General features: G+C 40.7%; 1 protein-coding gene across 4 annotated transcripts in view; it reads right to left on the bottom strand.

The window, feature by feature from the left end:
• LITAF (lipopolysaccharide induced TNF factor) overlaps positions 1-20,033 on the bottom strand; it is an 86,957-nt gene that overhangs the window by 16,308 nt on the left and 50,616 nt on the right. Inside the window, exon 1 of one of the 4 annotated variants that reach the window (XM_026858851.1) lies at positions 11,372-11,461. The exons of 2 other annotated variants lie outside the window; for them this stretch is intronic. The gene's annotated coding sequence lies outside the window, so the exon portion shown is untranslated. Of the gene's footprint in view, positions 1-37; positions 160-11,371; positions 11,462-20,033 lie in introns of those variants that run through there. One more of the 4 variants, XM_026858848.1, reaches the window with a different exon arrangement.

Genomic DNA, 20,033 nt, shown 5'->3' on the forward strand with positions numbered 1-20,033 from the left:
CGCAGCCCCGCGCAGCCCCCCGCTCCCCCGGACCTACCGGCAGCGCCGCGGCCGCTCCCCGCCTGGCTGTGCCCGCACCTGGGAGCGGCGCCTCTGAGCAGGGGCGGAGGAAAAGGAAAGGGGAAAAAAAAAAGTCTGTGGAAGTACAAACATGACTGACGCACAGCGCCGTAACTTCCCCGCTCCGCTATGCGAGCGGCCAGCCCCGAGTACCGGGAAACTTCGCAGCTCTCGCCGCGAATCCCACTCAGAGACTGACAAATTAAAACAAGGGATCTTCGACTTTCCCACAACCAGCGAAGCCAGGCTCCACGTTCGGTAGCTCAGGAGGAAAAAAACCTCCCCTAACTCTACAGCACCCCTTATGTTACCAAGTTCAGTTATTTCTGACAACCCGACATGCAAGAAAACATAAAATTATCAAAGAAACCTTCAACAGATGTTGTAATTTTAACTAGTGCCTTCACAGGCAATTAAATCTGATTCAGTCTTTGGAAAACACAGAGTGTGTCACCCCCTTTCTCCATCCAACCCACTAGCTCAAAGGAAAAACAGAAAATTACTGGGCAGATCCCTGAAAGGGATTCAGCAAGGAGTGCTTCACCAGCTGTAGTTTAGGTGAACCGTTGGCAGGACCTAGAATTTAAGTACTTTAATCCACTTTAGACTGAAGGGAGTCGGTAACCCCTGAGGGCTCAGCAGGGATTGTGCATTAGGCCTTTCGGCTGGAAGCATCTAAAATCCGTTAAAGTCCTATTTTTGTGTCTAAATCCTTCCTTGGATCTCATCCTAAGTAACATGTCTAAAGCTTCAATTCAAACCCATCCCAGAGCCAGGGTTCAGGTTTCGAAGGACAAAAGGGGCTCTCACCCTGAGCAACAATAAGCCTGACAGTGAGCTCTGCAGTCACAGCAATCTACTGAGTCTCCTGCAGGTACACGTACTTGGGGGTTTCATCAGATGCTGGAGTATGGGGGCTCTGGCAGTGTGAATACCCCCAGTCCCCTGATTTGGGGGGCAGTGGGGGGTGCGATTCAGCAGCATTCAGTCCTTCCTGTGAGTTAGCATTTGAACCTGAGAGTCGAACTAGACTTAGAGCTGAAAATATTTTCATCATCATTATCAAGAAATCACATTATATATTATATTTTTCCCAGGAGCAGAATAGAAGTAATTTTTACTTTTGGGTTAACTAAAATGGGAATAATTGTTCTCTTTGTAACTAAATCCCCTTCCCCAAGTGGCTCTGAGCAGCTTAGAAGCCACATGAGAGAGAAACCATGACTGAACACATCTCCCAGGGTGAAATCAGGCACTACCTTCAGCTGAAAGCCCTCTTACTGTGACTGCCATGCTCTCCCATGTTTTTTGCTTACATCTAGTCCGAGGCTGGCTCATGCTACAGCTTTTACTCCTCCTTGGGGACCTCAGTAACATTGTTCCCTTTTGCCCTACTACCGTTTCCACCAAATGTCCAAATACAGCAGATGGTCAGCATCCGTTTACCAGCATGAGCATATTTCTTCTCACTACGCCTCCTCCCTCCCACGTTTCCCACCATTCACCAGTTCCTCCCTTTCCAGTCTTCTGCTGGCTGGCACTAGAAGCATCAGCTTTAGTTGGACTGTGGCTGGCCAGGCTACTGTAGCATCTGCAAGCCACAGCCCGCTGGCCAGCCTGGGTCGGGCAGGAGTCCTGGGTCGGGCAGGAGTCCTGCCTGCCCTGTAGGGCAACCCAGCAGAGCTTCCTGGGTGCAGCCGCCTGTGCCTGGGGACCCACAGAAGTTATCTTCCTGCAACAGACCCAGTGACTGGGTGGGGACACAGGCAGCTTGAGGAAACATGGCTAGAAATTAAGATAAATCTTTATTACTCCTCTCCCACCCTCCCCGGGTACCTATCAGAATATTTTGGTTCTGAAGACTATAAACATAATTAATTAAAAAAAAATATAAGAAAAAAGGCCACATGGCAATTTCAGAAGCTTGAAGCAAGTCCGAATGCCGCATGCTATAACCAGGAGAGCTCTACTCCACCTCACCAGGGGCACACACAATGTGCTAGGCAGCCCCACCCGGTAGTTTGGCTGTGACACTTTTCTCCACCCTACTGTCATCACCAGGGCTGCTATAACAGCGTCAGGGAAATGGAAATGTACACAGAATATTGTGTATATTTTGTCATCGTGCTAATTGCATGTATTGTATTACAGAACACCAGTAGATGTCAGTTTAGCCCAAAAAATGAATACATGCTAAATTTATTAGCTTTTGCTTTTACAACAGTGAGTTTCCACCAAAGAAACTAAACGAAGTTTAGAAGTTAATGTACATTTAAAAGCTCGTTAGCCATAATGTGCCCTCAAATGTAAAATAAGTAAATGTCATCTTATTTTTCTCCTGCCTGGAAATCATAGGACTTACACACATACAAACCAATCTCTGTGTGTGTGTGTGTGTGCGCGTGTGTAATTTTGCATATACCAATTTGATGAATTCCTATGAGTTTTGATAATTTCAGTAATACTAGACACTTACGTAGAGTTGTGCCAGAGTGAAGTTGCAGACCAGTAAGCAATGTACACGCATAGGTTTACAGAGGCAGCAAGGTAGATACATTAAACTAAACAATCTGAAAGAATGTTGTTTTTTTTCCTCACTGTTGCAGTGGCTGATTCAGGTTGCAAAGCAAACAGAACAAGAACTGCAACACAATTCGAACTGTTAGTACAAGCAAAATGCAACCAGTCATTTTGGTACTGCAATTGCCAGTCAACATCCTGACCAACAATAACAGTTAAAATTAAAGCCACTCATACATCTGCTTTTCACAATACAAATATTTTTTAAAAGAGAAAAAGCGAAACTTGATGGGATTAAAAAAAGACACAAACAGCAGTGTCATCTAGAAGATTAACACTTCAAATATAAATCTTCCAAATTCTTGAAAGTCATGAACAAAGCCAAACCAGACCAAAACCCCAGAATTATAATTTCTACATAATTCACTGCTGCAAGCATCAATTAGTTGAAGAAAATCTACTTCAAAGTCCCAAGGGCATGAACTTCCAGAAGGGGTGATGAAGAACAAATTATTTACACTTACAGTGTCAGGTGGTACTCAATGAAAATTCAGCTCCTCACCACGGCTGCCTGAGAAAGCAGAGCTTGAGTTTTGGTTAAAGTGGTAGAGCTTAGCATCAATTTTGCTAATTCTAAATTGTCTCTGAGCTTCATAGCGAATTTAGCTCGCCTATGAGCTAAATTTTCTCTCATGTAATTTTGTGTATAATACTGACAAAAAGTTAACAAAACTGGAGAAGATTTATATGCAATTATTTGAATCAAAATAATGTCTTCCCCTCTACTCCTTTTACTCTACATTGTCAGATACTGTTCTGCTAGGTTGTTAGTGATAAAGAATTTGTATAAAAAGTTTTTTAGGAAGTAAAATAAATTTTTAAAATTTACTTGTACATATTTGTCAAAACAATCAGTATACAGAATGTATGGGGTTTTCCTTATGTTTCTCATTAAGTAATAACACTGATATGAGGATCAGTATATTGAGTCTGAGTATTGAATCTCTTCAATTATGGAATAATAGACTTTCTTCAAGTTCAAAAATTATTGTCCTAAATCACTCACTGGATTATAGGGGGAAAATATCAGCTTGTAAAGAGCATTTTAATCAAAGAGAGAAAAGTATAGTAAAAACGTGTGTTCACAGAACAAAGCTGGGAAAATGAAGATTAATGTCTTATTTTTCCATTTCAATAATTAGGTGATAAGCAAGTGGAACAAACTGACTAAAGAAGTAAGAGATTCTGCATCTTTTGATTACTTCCAGACAAACTTGGCTGACTTTCTGGAAAATACATTTAGGACAAGCCTAGATCATAACAAATCACGTGTCACCCACATGGTATAACACACCCAATGGTGAGCTAATAACCCCATCTGGTTTAAGAACTAATGCATCAGTTAAAAAACAAAAACCATACACAACACCACAAAACAGCAGTACAACTTGCTATTATGTCATTTGATTTCTACTGACTTTTGCTTCATTAAAATTGACCTGCATTTTAACCAATAATAAAATACACACACTATTGGTGCCATGGATGTAAATGGATACAGGCGCAAGCTCCAGCTAACAGCAGCTAGTCTTCAAGGGAGGTTTTCTCTCTCTGACTAGCCAAGCGACCATGTGACACGAGCTTTGAGGTTCACACTTCAATCCTCAAAGCTGAAAACAAGATACACATCCCACATTTCAGCGTAAAGCGCGCATTCACGGTGCTGAGGTGCCCTCGAAGCACTGGTAATACCGAGCTGTCATGAGCTGGGCACACAGTTTGCCCAGATGAGATTCAGTTACCTAAGCAGCTCCTTCATAGCAGGTGGGAATTTGGGCTGAGAAAAGCCTCCCTGTTGTATAGGCTGCGCTGGGACACTGGAGCGCTAAGGGGATGGAAGGTTTGAGCCTCTCTGAGCCCGCCTGCTGACAAACAGGAAAACCACCTATCAGCCCCAGCAGCAACCTCACGCCTTGCGAGGCACTATGGCTTTATAAAGGTGGTATTTGCATACATACATGTATTTGGTAGCCACAAAACTCGAGCCGCATATCCCTACTAAGGTACCGACAGGACCTCTGTTAGCACCTTGTAGAATCAGTACAACTATCCTGGCTGAGGTTCCGAATGCAAAACACTCATGGTAGGATATAGAGTCCCCTTAATTAATTCTATGGGGTTTTATACAATGCTTTTAATGGTCGGCACTCTGGGTGGTTTTTGATCAGGAAGGAAAAAGATCGTGTCGTTGACTTTTGTATTTAAATAAGTTCTCGTGTAGGTTGCACATAGGGCTTTGAGCTCTGATAAAACAAAGACTGGGACAGTGTATTAGTTGATTTGGTAAATATTAAAAAAAATTTAAAGTCTGCCAAATGATTCATGAGTGAAGGTAATGAAGGATAGACAAGAGCTACATTTTGAAAGAATAATGTTACCATGTAATATTTCTGTCTAAGTTAACTCGACTTCAGTGCAAGACAAAAATAATTTTGACTTCTACATGGTTGTACTGGGTCTGGCTGAGCTGGAATTGGTTTTCCCCTCCAGCAGCCCTCCCGGTGCGGTGGTTTATGCTGGGAGCTGTAGGGTGTTGGTAGCACCCTGGTGTGGTGGCTACTGCTGAGTGGTGCTTACACAGCACCAAGGCTCCTTCTGACATTTTTTCCCCCAGTGGGACAGGATGGGCAAGATCTTGGGAGGGGACACAGCCAGGACAGCTGACCCCAACTGACCCAAGGGATATTCCAGACCATGTGACATCTGCTCAGTGTAAAGCTGGGAGAAAGGAGGAAGGGGGGGGTCACCTTGGTCCTCAGAGGCAACCACTATGAGTATTGGAGTCCTGATGCTGAAGAGGCCCCACATCGCCTCTCCATGGGAAGTAGAGAATAAATCTGTTTTCTTTTTTTTTTGCTTCCGCACATGGACCTTTGCTTCGCTTTGCTATATTAAAACTGCTTTTGTTTTACCCACAAGGGTTAGTCTATCTTATTTTCTTTCTGCTCTTTGCCCTGCTGAGAAAACAAGGGGAAAGGGGGTGAAGTGATAGAGCGACTTGGTGGATACCTGGCATTTATCCAAGTCAAGTCACCACAGTGGTCCTCTCCAAGCCTGTTGGGCAGAGGAGCAATAGCTAAAGGAAGCCTCAAGCTTTTGAGCTCAGAGTTTCATCAGCTTCCAGACCCACACTCTAGTAACTTCAGCATTTTCTGACTGTACTGTGCAGACAGCTTCAGTTTTATTCTCTAAGCTACTTTTAACCGTGAATGTACATAAAAATGCAATATTTAAAACTAAGTACTGCCATAATATACTGCCTCTCCTGTACTGCTACAGAAGTACTAATCACAAAATGCTTCAGAGCTAACAATGCAATAATTAACAGCTTGCAGATACAGGCCTAGACAACACTGTTGTATTGTTTCTGCTTGAATGAGCACCAGTCCTGTTCAATATACAGCTCTACCGACATGTGCAGTTATCAAAGAGTCTGACATTATAGATGCCAAATTCATTTGAAAGTATGGTGCAGTTTGCTTGTGTGAACATGAGCAGAGCCTGGGTTTCAAAGCAGCCAGGAAGTGGGTGACCTTAAATGCTGGTTTCCAAACACTTGTCTTTTTAAGAAGCTGTGACAGTGGGCAGGGGAAATGCAATGTTGATTTGGGAGTTAATAATTTCAACTTAAATTACCCCTGAATAAAATCTGTGTGTGACAGAGGGGGCGGGGGGAGAGGAAAAGAGCCCACAAATACACCCTCCCTTTCAGAAACTACTTTGTGAAGTTAAATACACCATGACTGACAGCATCATTGCTTAGGTTCATGTATCAAAACAAAACTATTGCTCCACACCAATATGGAACTAGGAGGGAAAAAACCAAAAGAAACCCTCATAGCAGATAAATAATTACTTCAAGTCATCTATCAGACACATGTTATCTTACATAAAACCATCTTCTTTCTCAGTTCCGATTTTCTTTCAGTGTCTTTTACACTTTCCTTTGTGATCCCACCTCCTTCACCTCACCCTGGGTACTGGAAAACAATGGGATATAAAGAGCGAACTCTCCCAAAATTTGAGCTTTTAAACTGCTCTCAGGTCTCTTCAGCCCACACACACCTTTCACAGCAGCCACTTGGACTGGTGCTCTCCTGTGAGGCAAGTTTGAGGCTGAGCTTTTCCTGGCTGCTGCTGTTCTCTCTTCTGAGGCTGCAGCTGCCCATTTACTGCCATCTTGGCATGTAGAGAACTCCTCACCCTGCCCGTGTGCCAGGCAGGTGCGTGGGGATGGGCTTCCCTACCTCCACTGGGCAGGGGCAGAGGCTGTCCCCCTTCCCAGGGAGGCCAGCTCTTCATTTAAGGTATCACAACAGCTCCTCCCCCATACTGAACATCCAGCATCTTCTTGCCATCCTCTTTCCCAAGCATGCACCTTCATCACTGTATGTACCTTGTTTAGCATGACCATTAAGGAAAAAAGACCTATTTCTTTCATCTGCAAGTTGAAGTGGGGTAATATACTTCTGGAATATTGGAATATTAATGGATTTATTACATGAAACAGAAGTAGCATTTCAAGTCTGAAACTGCAAATGATCCCCCAGGATTGCAATTGGTTGACAGAACTGCGAAATTGATCCAAACCTAAATATTAATGCTTTACTGTCCTTCTCTTAGTATTGCTTCCTTTGTAATTACCAACTCCCATAGTGTTATTTGATCATCATAACAGTTAATAACAGCCACAAGACTGGAAAACACTATTTCACACTAGAGCAAAACATTTAAGTATGTAAATCGTATCACCTCCCCTAGAGAGCGACACAGCAGTGTGGTGTCAAAACAGGTAATGATGGATTTATTTTTCCCAGAACACTTGGCACTTTATGCAAAAAATTACAAGGAGAATAACAATTCACTGCCAGTAATAGTTCTCCTAGTGTAACAAAACAAAAGAAATTATTATGATAGAATAGCTTCACATTTAAAAATGGCAGATCTGTCCTGATTAAGTCATCCATTATTTGATGGATTCTCTATTAATGCCATCAGAAAACAGAGAGGAAAATTATGATTCTCCAACCATTTACCCTTCAAATTCATCTTCCTACTCACCTGACAGGGAACAGGAAGGATGTGATTTTAAAAATAAAGCTGCCTGATTATTTTTCCTATAGACAGAACTGAAGCATGATTTCAACTACTGTGATGCCATTGCTGACCACAGCGGTGCAAAAATCCCATCTTCTCACTCTTCCTCCAGAATAATGCCTGACCTACCGTTTGGCCAAGCTGTGGTGTAGTCCTGGTGTAAGTCAGTTTTGCTGGCTCACGTTGTATCTGACCACTGAAATCACTGATCTAAATCTTACATTTAAGCTTTCTGTTGTTTTATTTTAAGGCAGCAACCAGATTTATCTTAATGAACTGCTTTGATCCAACTCTGTGGATCTGGAGCGAGTAAGGAATGATACAGCAGTCTCTTGTGCCTAATTCTGACAAAATCTTTCACACAGCTGTCATCTGGACAGCAGAATTATTACAATCTAGTTGGGATATAGGCAAGAAATACAGAAATATGTAGAGAGACCTTATTGCTAAAAATTCATAGTTATCCAGTGAGGCTCTCCTTAAGGCTCTTAAACTATTCCCAGCATCACTCACACACATTACATGCAAAGCCAGATGCCAATAAGGATTTGTTTTCTTATGCTCCTCTCACTTCATGCTACAAACATTTGAACTTAGCAGTAGTAATACTTGCTGCAGTTCTGGCAATTGTGAAATTATTGCTATTGAATTCTGTCTTGGTTTATAATCTCTGGTTGTTATAACTTATATGATTTAAGAATAGCTTTGACAATATTTAATACTTTAGTTCCCCACCTCTGGGAGGACTGCCTTCATTAAAGGCACTTCAGTGATTTCTCAAATCCACATATAAATTAAATGGCCAACAGTGTCAGCTGGGAAGGTGTCAGTTCCTGTTTCAGAAATTCAGATATTTCGTATCATGTCTTGTCACTTGATATTGCTTATCTGCAGGAAGCAGCAAGCCAGGAAGCTTACCATCTGGGGACAAAATCAGCACAACGGTCAGAGTTACAGAGCTAAAACTGCAACAACAATGTGAGGATTAATACCCATTTACCAAAACGATGACTAATAATAGTGAAATGCAATCTCGTCATCTAGTGCTACACATTAAGAAAGCATTTCACCAAATTTGCTGGCAGCCTTGAGTAGCTTTGTTACATATGGATGCCAAATGTTCGGGACACTCCTCAGTTGGATCCTCTGTCTTTTCAGACTAATCCTTTGTGACAAGCAAGGCAATCAGTAAACAATTGAATATCCTTACAGGCAAACACTAGCGATAAAATAAGTGAACTAGAAACCCTCATGTGATGGTTGAAAGCACTTGGGGATTTTGAGAGCTGGCTGATCTGCTGTATGCACAGCTTCTGCGAGTCTTGATTGTATACGCAGTTCCTCCTGAATTTGCCCTGCAGCAAAATCATGTGATCTGAACCAAAACCAGAACAGAATCTACAGTAACTAAACTGCTTCTCCACAAATTCATGGCTCAGTTTAGTCCAGTTCGTAAATAACTTTTCAGTGTTGGTCAGCATACAGAGATCCTTATGATTATCACAATGTGCATGACCTCACTGATTGTCATATGGGTGGGCGAAGTTAGTATCTTCAAATACTTGGCTCTGGTCCCAGATGTTTGTTTAGTAAGTCATGAGTTCTCTTATCAGCTTACATTACCCACATTTGTGCATCTCAACAGCAGAACCGTCTGACCCAGCTGCTTTGCCACTTGCTTGAGAGCTTGCAGTACTGAGTGACAAATCTATTACCAGAAGCTGCCTGCACCTCTGTAGCACTAATTCTCTTACACATAAATGGTGGGAAAGCTTATTAATCAGCCACCTTTACCATACCTCTGCATGACCAGCTAACATCTACCATAAAGACAGGGCTCTGCCTACCTGCAGGACAGACAGAGCTATCAGCACAATGAATGCTAAAGTTTCTTTAACCCGCATGTGATTGTCACTACTTTGTTTGTCCAGCAATTGTTATTAATGAAATAAAATTTAAATTACGGGGTTTTTTTAAACATAAAATTGCTTCTAACTGTGTTCAAGTTTGATTTTATGTTAGATCAATTTATTTGAGGCTTTTTCCTGCTAGAATCGTATTTACAAGCAAACAGCAAAACTTCACCTTTGTAACCGTCTGTTTTACTTTTCACATACTTGTTTTTTGGAACCATTTACCATAAACTTGTCTTAATTTAAAATTTGGAAGAAACAGGCAGTGGGCTGTCTCTAGAGGACTTTCACAAGACAAAATCTGTTGATCTCTGATCTCTGCATGAAAAGGGAAATTATCTCATTCAGCAAGCATAACATTCTGACAAATGTTGAGGGTTTTGGAGTCTTCCCTGTAAAACAAATCCTTATTGCTTTTGGAAAGGATCACTAAAGAATGTCTTAAGAGTTGTCACTTGCTTTCTACTGAAAAAGAATCAAACTAGTATGGGTCAATAAAGAGTATAGATATCTTAATTTCAAATAGAAAATATTTGTAAAAGTTGTTTATGTCTCTAATAAGAAGAATACTTTTTCTCTCATTATTGAAGCAATAAAATGTCTAGAATTATTTTCATTTTATTATTAGTGGTATATAGAAATTATGCTACTTTGACAGAGGCTTCTCAGAATTATTTCCAGTTTGTTCCCAGAAGAACGTAATTCTAGGTCATTGACCTAAACTTAAGAAGAAAACTGCAAAGAATTTTATGTTTGACAGTTTTACATGTGATTCATATCCTAGCAAAAGAAATTCAGCTTCCTCGGAACCAAGAAAACTGAAGTAACTTCAATTACAAAATTAGCATCCAAGAAGAGAGATTGCTTGCATTAAGCTGCAAATCTGTACTATTTTACATATTTCACGACTAAGCAATTTTATCACACACAGACAAGTATTTGCCTCAAGGATTGAGACATAATATGACTTGTCCACAAGATGGCATACCCTGTGTCCAAAAGGAACTGACACAGCAAAACGCTTTGCAACATCTATGGGGAAAAAAAAAAAAAAAAAAAAGCTTCAGCGTAATTATCCTCCTTCATTTCATTATCCTTTTAGACGACCACAGAAGAATAGCTGTCTGTAATTATTTTCATGATTTGCTTATATAATCTAAAAATCTGATTGCCTCAGAGGTAAGCAGAGACTTCACACAGAAAACAGAAAATGTCTGTCATCCAGGGGAACAGTTTTTCTCTTTGAGATTTCAGGTGGCTGTAACCAAGTTAAGTCATACACAGGAGGCAAAGGGACTGTAGCGAGAAGGATTATAACCTTACCAAATGTCTGTTTTTACCAGCATCTATCTCTCTGCCCAGGCAAGAGTTGGAAAAGAAAGAGCTTAGGGTTCTGAACAGATTGACCAAACCCCAAAAAACTCAGAATGAACAGAACAGTTCTTCATAGGAAGATGAAACTAAGAACAGTCTAGAAGAATTTATCCCTACATACCAAAAAGGCATCGAATTCTCAGAGCTCTCCGTAGGTCTGCTCGGGTTAAAAATAAAACAAAACACAGACCCCCACCCCACTCCTCATCCTGGCACAGATGCTGCCAGAAATAGAAATACTAAATGAATACGGACTGACCCATCTGCCCCCTTTGGATCTTTTAGTTATATTGGACTGTTTGAGATAGAGTTTGCACAGAGAAGTAATATGTCTCTATTAGACTTACCTATGAAGCTCGTTTTAAAGTCTACATGCTCGACTACAGATGAGGTCCTGTGTGTCTTAAAGTCCCTTTGTTTATGTCAGTTACCCTAATAAAAGGACTTACTACTCTGCACTTGACCTCATTTCCATCTGTCATAACTTTAACATTACTATTACTATAGAGACAGCATTGCACCTTTCCCCACCCCCCTCCTTTTTTAGATGAAACCACTATAGTTTAGGACAGTTTCCAAGCCACAACTAAGACTGAAACGATCACAGGCATATGAGCATGTCCTTTTGACGCTGGACTGAAGACCCAAAGGACACGGAGCTATCTGGACTCTAGTACAAAGCAGTGTTTCCCAGCTAAGCTCAGAAACACTGACACCGAGCAGCTGAAGCATAAATGTTCTGACAGATAGAAGTTGACAAAGGCTTGCAGGTTTGCTGTTACAATGCAAGTATTTTCCACTTTTTTATTACGGTAATCAAATCATAATCAAACCTCCCTTATCATCCACCCTCCAGCCTTCCTCAGTTTGTTGATATTTATACACATCTTTAACAAAATTAAAAGCAACCAAAGATCCAGAATTCTGAAATTAGTAATGCAATTCTTCTATTTCTGCAAAGCAGCTAAAAGTCCTTTTGTTTTTATACAAGTGAGGAACATATCCCATTCAATTACACGCATATTTGTAAAGTACTTTTAAACTAAAGGCAATTGTACCCAAAGTACAGCCTGAAAACAGGAGCACTGGGGTATTCTGGAAAAAGAATTCATAATGGGATATTTGTTCTATCCCAAATGACCTGACATTATTTGAATATGTTTATGAATAAACTCTTTATTTAGCATTTTCTGCACCAGTTTTCACTGCAACACACTCAAATAGCTTGAGGCCCATAAAACCTTAACACACATGAAATGCTAATCAAAAGAGTGGGATTAATTTTCTGATGATAAAGTCCTGACATCCAAGTTCATCCAAACCATAATTTTATTGAAGATATTTTTGAAGGTAGAAATAATGACCCTTCTAGCCACATATTCAATATGAAACACTCTCATTGTATATTATGTGAAAATAACATACGCCCATCCTTTGCCTCCTACAACTGATTCCACGACCCACAACTAATGCAGCTATCCAAGTCCTTCAGTGAAGCACAGCACTCTACAGTCCTGCTTTTTCAGCAAAAAGGCAGATGTGGCTTCCAACCCTGGTGATTCCAGTTCAGCAGAAGTCATACAATGTCAATTTTTTTTCCCACCAGATAGACATTGTTGTCATTAGCCTAAACCAAGACCATTGGACAGGTTCTCCTATACAGCTGCTTTCAATCAGCCTGAAGAAAACTATCCTAATTATCACTGGTGGCTCTTCAGAAAATCAAAATGTATTTGGTTTCTGTCCTATGGGCAAACTTTTAAGGGAGTAAGAAATTCCTGCTTGAATGGGCAATTCTTATTAGAAGTCTCAGAGGCCAACAAGGGATTTGACATGTCACTCATGACGTATTTTCAGCCATGTATATATGAAGTGTCTAAAGCCTGCAAAATTATAAATGCAGCAATTACAACAGGTGTGAAAAGGACAACAACACTCCCACAAGACAAGGTCCCTTTCTAATGCTGACATCACATTTCTGTTTGCTCTTGATCATTTCACAGAAAAGAGCAGAGTCGCCAATGTGTTGATGGAGATACAGATTGGAGGGCAAGGCTTATTCTGTGTCAACACTGCTTCCTCCACCGGCTGCGGCTGAAGTTTTGAGAAGAAATCTACTGAGCAGTAAGACTGTTCAGAGAGAAAGGAGAAGGTTTCCAGTAATGCCAACAAGGGCATCTCTCAACTCAGCACAGTGACACTCAGAAGTTACAATGGACGAATGCACAGTCAGTGCTCTGAGCTGTGAACTAGGTAGTAGTGCGAAGCAGAAATGACAGAAGAAATTTATTTTAAGGTTCACAAGTTCTGCAGAGCTGTTAAAGTGCTGCAAGGAACTGAAGGAATGTCTCAAACATTCATCAACACAGAAAACCTCAAGGGCAAGCTGTGGCCTTTGTGATTAGCCTAAGGAATGCCACCTAAGGAAGCACAGAGTGTATTGAAGCATGCACATCCCCACTCCCTTGTGGTTACATTGCCAAACTCCCTAGATGAGCCTCAAAGGGGGGAAAGGTGGACTGAGTGAAAGTTCGGGTTAAAAGACTGACAAGAGCGAGAAATAACCAGCACCAGATGGATCCATGCAAAACAATGAGGAAAAAAAATAAAGGGGGGGCAAGCATGACCACCAACTCAATTGGACGAGGAGGTTGGTGCACCCCATTCCCCCTCGATGCATGTGCAGAACCCATGCTCCACCTTTTCCTCACCTCTCGTGGAAATGAGATTGAGGAATACCTGCCTCTCGGATTACTATGATAATCATCTGATAAAAAGAACTTAAAAGGTGACAGAAATATTTGCTTTGTGTGCATCACCACCCAAGATTACCAAACCTGAAACAACACTAGGTGGTGATCCAGATTCTTTATCTCTTTTTCTCTCCCTTCCTTTTCTTGCCTTTCTTACAGATTTATCAACAAGAGACCACCTCTCTTATTATCCTTTTCCAAGTTTAAGTTGTTTCTACTGCAAGTAAAACATTTTAACTGGTCATTTGGTGTCATTTCACCTTAATTTAACCCAAGGGGATCATGAAACCTTTACAACTCCCTGGGCTCCCAGTCCAGGTCTTAACCAGTGCCCAGGAGTGCTCTAACAGATACACACTGAAGGCACCTTTTTTGACATTTAAGCTAAAGAGATTGTGGAAACTTGGAGCTAAATTTCATCTTACACAAGGTTAGGACTCTGAAGTTGAAGCAATATTATTGCTTACAACTATCATTCACTCCTCCAACTCCTACTTTGCACCCCTATGCTTTATTCCAGCTAGTAAGTTCACTTACATCAGGTCTGCTTACAGGCTTGGGGAAAACAAGAAAAACTGAAAACCCCCAACAAGAAGTACTTGAAATAAGAAAGCTATGTGAGGGGACAGCTGATAGGTGGAATAAAACATTGGTAGTCAGAATATCCAAGTTTAGCTTCCTACTTCCTTTCCTGAAGTGCCCTGTAACAGAGCAGGTAATTCCACTGCACAGTACTACACTGACAAAACAAGATGAATTGCCTGTACTCAGAGAGCCCACAAAGCTGACCTCCAGCACATTACATGGGGAAGCCAAGCCCACAGTTGCAAGATGAGGTGAATCAATAAGATAAGAACATGGAAGATCTTCTGTTGCAGATGATTATTATGGGACTGAGTTTTGAGCAAATGTAATGGACAGTCCATTATTTATTAGTGTGTTTCATGACAAAGAAGAAGGGAAAAAGATCAATTTAAAAATAAACCAGGTATAGAGGTGGAAGTTACACTGATTGTTCCTTAAAAATAAAAAAAAAAACAACGAGCCCACCATATCTCCAAGCCTCCCAACAACCTTATATCATGCATATATATATATATATATATATATATATATATATATATAAAATATAATCTGCATGAATTATTCCAGCTCTGAAATGGGAGCTACATGTCTGCATAATGTCTCCTCTCCGTTTCAAACGTAGGCAGATTTACAGTGTGCAATGGAAAACACCCATCAGAAAAATCTTTTACTCAAGCACACAAAATTCTCCTTGGTATTCCATCTTATTTGAAGTTATACCGCTCCATAAGGTTACTAGTGACTTGGCAACAATATCAATATGCAGCCTATCCTGAGAACGTGAAAAATTAATTAAAATTTGCTCTAAGAAACCAGGCAATTTTTTCTAAAAATCAGTATGCATGGACCTATAACTGTATATGGTAATACTAACACATTCTGTATTCACCTATTTCTGAGTTGGAATATGCCTACTTCAGTCCAGAATGCCCACACTGCTCAATGTTCAGCCTTTCTTGATTAGTTCAGACACTGCATTTGGACACCCAGAGGAAAGGCAGAAATGTCAGTTACAAGAGCAGACTGGAAGAGAAATGTTAAATCAGTGTGAAATCAGCATCTAATTTCCCCCTGTAAAGGCATAATGGCAATGCTACATACTTTTTAATTAAGTGTCAGCCTGTTGATATTTTTCAGATTAGTTACAAATATGAAAAATTCCTAAGAAAATGGAATTAAAATGAACAAATCGGTGAAACTCCTGCAGATACATTTCATTTCTATTCTCAGTGTCCTACCATGAGCATTCTGAGAAAAGACAGCATATCTTTTTATTACAGTAATGAATCAACTTGCAGACTCTGCATGCAAGGCATAGAGCAAACTGATGTATTTATTCCAGTTCTCTCAAGCCTACTCCCACGGAACATCTTTTGCAGTACTGTATAATAAAGTGTGGTCTTAGGTCAGACTTTATTACAGAATCAATTGTTAGTTGTTCTTGGGGGTAATGGAATGGGTCACATTCAATGTGAATGAGTTAGTTATGGTGGAGAAAAATGAAAAAAATTGAAGCATCTTTTAAACTAAACTAGTGGGAATTGTGTTTTCTTACCCCTGTGCCTTGTACCTTCCCTGAAGACAGGGCTCTGTACAGCAGATTGGGATCAGAAATTTGTTTCTACCTGCAGCTTCTGCCAGGTCTTATTGTTGCTATCGCATGGAAAGATTCAGGCTTTTAGTTTGTTTCCAATTTGATAGCCTGAATGAAAGAACTCCATATATTTGGAATTATTATTTCAGAAATTGTACAAGGTATATTCTCTGGGGATTATTATCAAGAATCTCCAACCGCTCTGAACACGTACAGCTCAATTACAGACATCTTTGAAAGTGGTAAAGTTACAGAGGTTTCAGCCTCAACTCTCTAGAAACGCTCCGAGAGACAGGCTGATTACGGTGTACCAGGAAACAACCTGCAACTGCAGCTGGTAGTGCAACACCCCTCTGATGGCCAGCTGTTACATTATGGGTCAAGAATGGAGGACAAAAAGGCAAATTCAGAATAGATACTATGAAATTACTACTTTCCTCTGCATACCAGAATTTCATTTTAGTAGTCCTAACAGCATATTGAAACTTTCAAAGGAAGCAGTCAGCTTTCAATGCTGCAAATCTCAGTTTAAAAACCACAGGGGAAAAAGCATACACTTTCACTGATTTAATAACAGACATGAATTTACTCCAAAGACTCTTACTAATTTCCCAGATTCAGACTAATGAGATTGAGGCAGATTTTGAGATACCCACCAAGCCAAGTTCCACCACATGCAGGGTTTTACAAGATTAGTCTGTCAGAAGGGAGCGATGTCGTAGAGCAGGATCCATCTGGCATGGATCGGGAAGAATCCATTTACCTGGTATTATTATTTACCCCCCCCCCCCCATGCTATAGGTAGAAAATGGATGCAGATATGAAATATTACATCATTTCAAAGATTTTTGCTTTTTTTAAGAAGTACTGACCAGTGTTGTGTTAGAGTAGGAGGACCTAAATCTTCTCATTAATAAACAAATTGCGGTGTTAACAAGCTGCTGCTGGACTATTTTAATTTGGTAGTAACAACCCTACACTGAGGCTAACATTTATAGTGCCCTAGTGTTAAACATTTAAGCTGCAATATCATCCTTCTGGAAATGAGTCTGTGTGTTCAACCATATATTATTATTCTGGGAGCCACTGACCTGAAAAGAAAGAAAAAAAAAATAAATCCTGCTTGTCTTTCAGTACAAGCACACTAGACCCTTTTAGCTGTGGTTATCTGAAGCATTTACAAAATCTCAGTGCAACTCAAAAAACTCTCTTTCTTCAGCAAGAGCTGCACTGAATTCTCAATTATACAGCAAAAGCTGGATGAGTGATAACAACCCTGCCAGGACTGTAACTGCCAACACTTTAGTTGCAATTCTGCTCTTTCAGCAGCTATGTGAAAGCAAACTTGGAAATACAGATGATTCATTGAAAACTGCAGGATATGTTAGTTAGAGCTGCCCTATTTGGGTTTCCAGGATAATGCAGATAGGTTTCACAGGTAACAATTAGAAATTATCATACCATCTTTTTTTCACTTGAATTAGATAAAATTAGCATCTGAGAAATACGATACTGCAAAAAGATACAGGACTTTATCAGGACACCAAGTATCAGAATCCTACCAAAAGGACTCAAACATCAGCTTTTAGGTCTTTTTTCAGGCATTTATTTGCAACACAGTGTTGGATGTTCTTTTAAGTGAAAGGCCACAATGCTGCTAGCAACTAAACTCCCAGAAGATTACTAAAGCTCACAACAAAAGTAAGAGAACAGCACTAAACGAAGTAGGTGATAGATTCTTGAGAAAAAAAAAAAATAGTGCTTAGGACAGAAGGGGGGAACCTCTCTGCTTTTCTCATCCTTCAGAGGTGTGTCTCTATGAGCACCAACATACCTCCTGACCCTCAGTATGCTGCTAAAATCGGGAAGTGCACGAGGCTCTCCACGGCCAGATCTCCCTGGTGCCTCACTCAGGCCGATGCCCTGTATGAATACCTCTTGGGAGTACTCCACGTAGCTTCAGACTTTACCAGGACGTGGCAACACAGTCCACAGCAGGAGCTTCCTCTGAGTTTAGAGGAATCACCCACAGGCAACTTGCACCCAGTTGGAGAAGCAGACAAGAGGTGCTTAAACACCTGTGCTGTAGTAGCATTTGACAAACCCGAGACAGCAATAGAAATGGTAAAGACATACTTTTCTCCTTTGAAAATTCTGATTACTCAAGTCAGCAAGATACCTGTGGTCTCCTTTCTCACAATACATGTCTCCTTTTTATATAAGGGAAATAGAGGATGTTAAGATATATGTTAAGACATTCTGGTTGAAGGTTGTATCAAGTAAAATAGCACCCTGCTACTTTCCTACCCCTGCATATTCCCTCTGAGTTCTCATGAAACAGAACTGCCTCTGTCTATTAAGGAGAGATCCAGTAATAGCTTTTGAGATGCCTGCTGTCTTTCTGGTCATTTCTTCTATGCTGTTATACAGACTGTGGACCATTTGTTATCTTCTATAGCATATGTCAGAGCACGTTTCTGCTGCAACATGCTGTTGTTGAAGGTTTAGTTACTGTGGTGCCAGACTATGGGATAAGTAACAGACGGAGCTGCGTCTGTAAAAAAGCCAAGTGACCGCATCACTGCCAGAAAGCACATCCATTGTGAAGTTGCCTGGTTGCTTGTTTCACAGTGAAAACTGAACTCTGCTCAACACCAGAGGCTGGATTGCTTGCTCCCCTGTCCTCTCATTAGAACACAACCTGCGTGCTGGTAAGCAAGCCTCTTGTGTCCATAACTACCGGTTAAACAGGATCTGCAAGGTTTTGCTACTCTGGCTGCAAGGCCATGCAGCACAAAGGAGCCGGTGTGCCTGGTCCTTGTGCATGCAGCAATAAATATTTTTAACTCTGTGCAAGATTGCAAACCAGACAGATGCACCTGCAGCCTGAGTTGGAGAGCTGAGTGTTTCTACTTTTTTCCCCAAAAGAAAAAAAACGAACAAACCCCAACACCTTCAATCTGTTAAATTCAATGTATTTATTAGGTGATGTAATATAAAACAGATTTCTGGCGTCTGTTGAAGAGCAGTCACTATTAATGATTAAGGACCAAGGGCACATGCACAGCTGTGGATTCTCTTGCTATTTTATTTTGTATGAATTGCCAAAAACCTGCAGCACTGCACACAGTGCACACAGCTCCTTGACAGCTTATTGCCCTGTTTTAAACTCAGGTCTTCTTTCTAGCAAAGATGCTTCTGTTAGGTGGAAAATGAAATTCCTTTACCTGAGATACAGGTTTTTCAGGCTCACAAAAAAAGCATCAATGCAAAACTCCATTTTATAATGTCAATTTGCAGAGTTATCTTTGCATCTGAAATGTAACTCCCCAAAGAAAAGACAGATAGCAAAAAGCTAACTATAGACAGCAGAGATTTATTAGGTCAGACAACAGTTCAATGGATTCCTACAGCTATTTCCTTCCTGCATATAGTATTTTTAAAATGGATTTCTATATCCTTTCCAAGACATATGGCATCTATTTTTTCCCCAGCTGCAAGAGCTCTTTGTAGCTACTCACTTCTACTGGCTTGCTAGAAAACAGTATTCCATATCACCTCTGCTCCTTTTTAATTTTTAAACTTTTACAAATAGATTCTTTTCAGATGACACAAGCTATTTCCTATATGTATGTTCAGTCATCTTTTTCTTCCTTCCTTATCTTTTTCTTCCTTCCCTCTCCATCAGGATGGCAGAACTACCATCACCCTTTTTCCCTTTAGCTCCTTTATTAACTAGACACAAATGTACGACAGCTAGTAGTAATTAGAGTATGACAATAAAAAGTGAACTTAATTCCACTTCGTCCTTTGCTTCCACCATTCATGAGATATTATTCTCACTCCTGACAAGGCCTTTCATCAACTCCTGATCCTTCAGTCATCCTTCCTCCCCCACCTCACGCTCCCATACCACCCCATTCTGGAACCACAGCAGCTCTTCCCTGACCTTAGTCCCTCAGCACACAGGGTCTGCTGGCCATGGGGTCTGCAGCAGGAGAGCGTGGGAGCCAAGAGTGGGACAGACTCTGGCCCTACAACCTTGTTTTGCTTCGCCTCACAGCACCACTCATATAT

Source organism: Athene cunicularia, assembly GCF_003259725.1.
Source record: "Athene cunicularia isolate RWA chromosome 14 unlocalized genomic scaffold, athCun1 chr14_part1, whole genome shotgun sequence".
Classification (NCBI taxonomy): domain Eukaryota; kingdom Metazoa; phylum Chordata; class Aves; order Strigiformes; family Strigidae; genus Athene; species Athene cunicularia.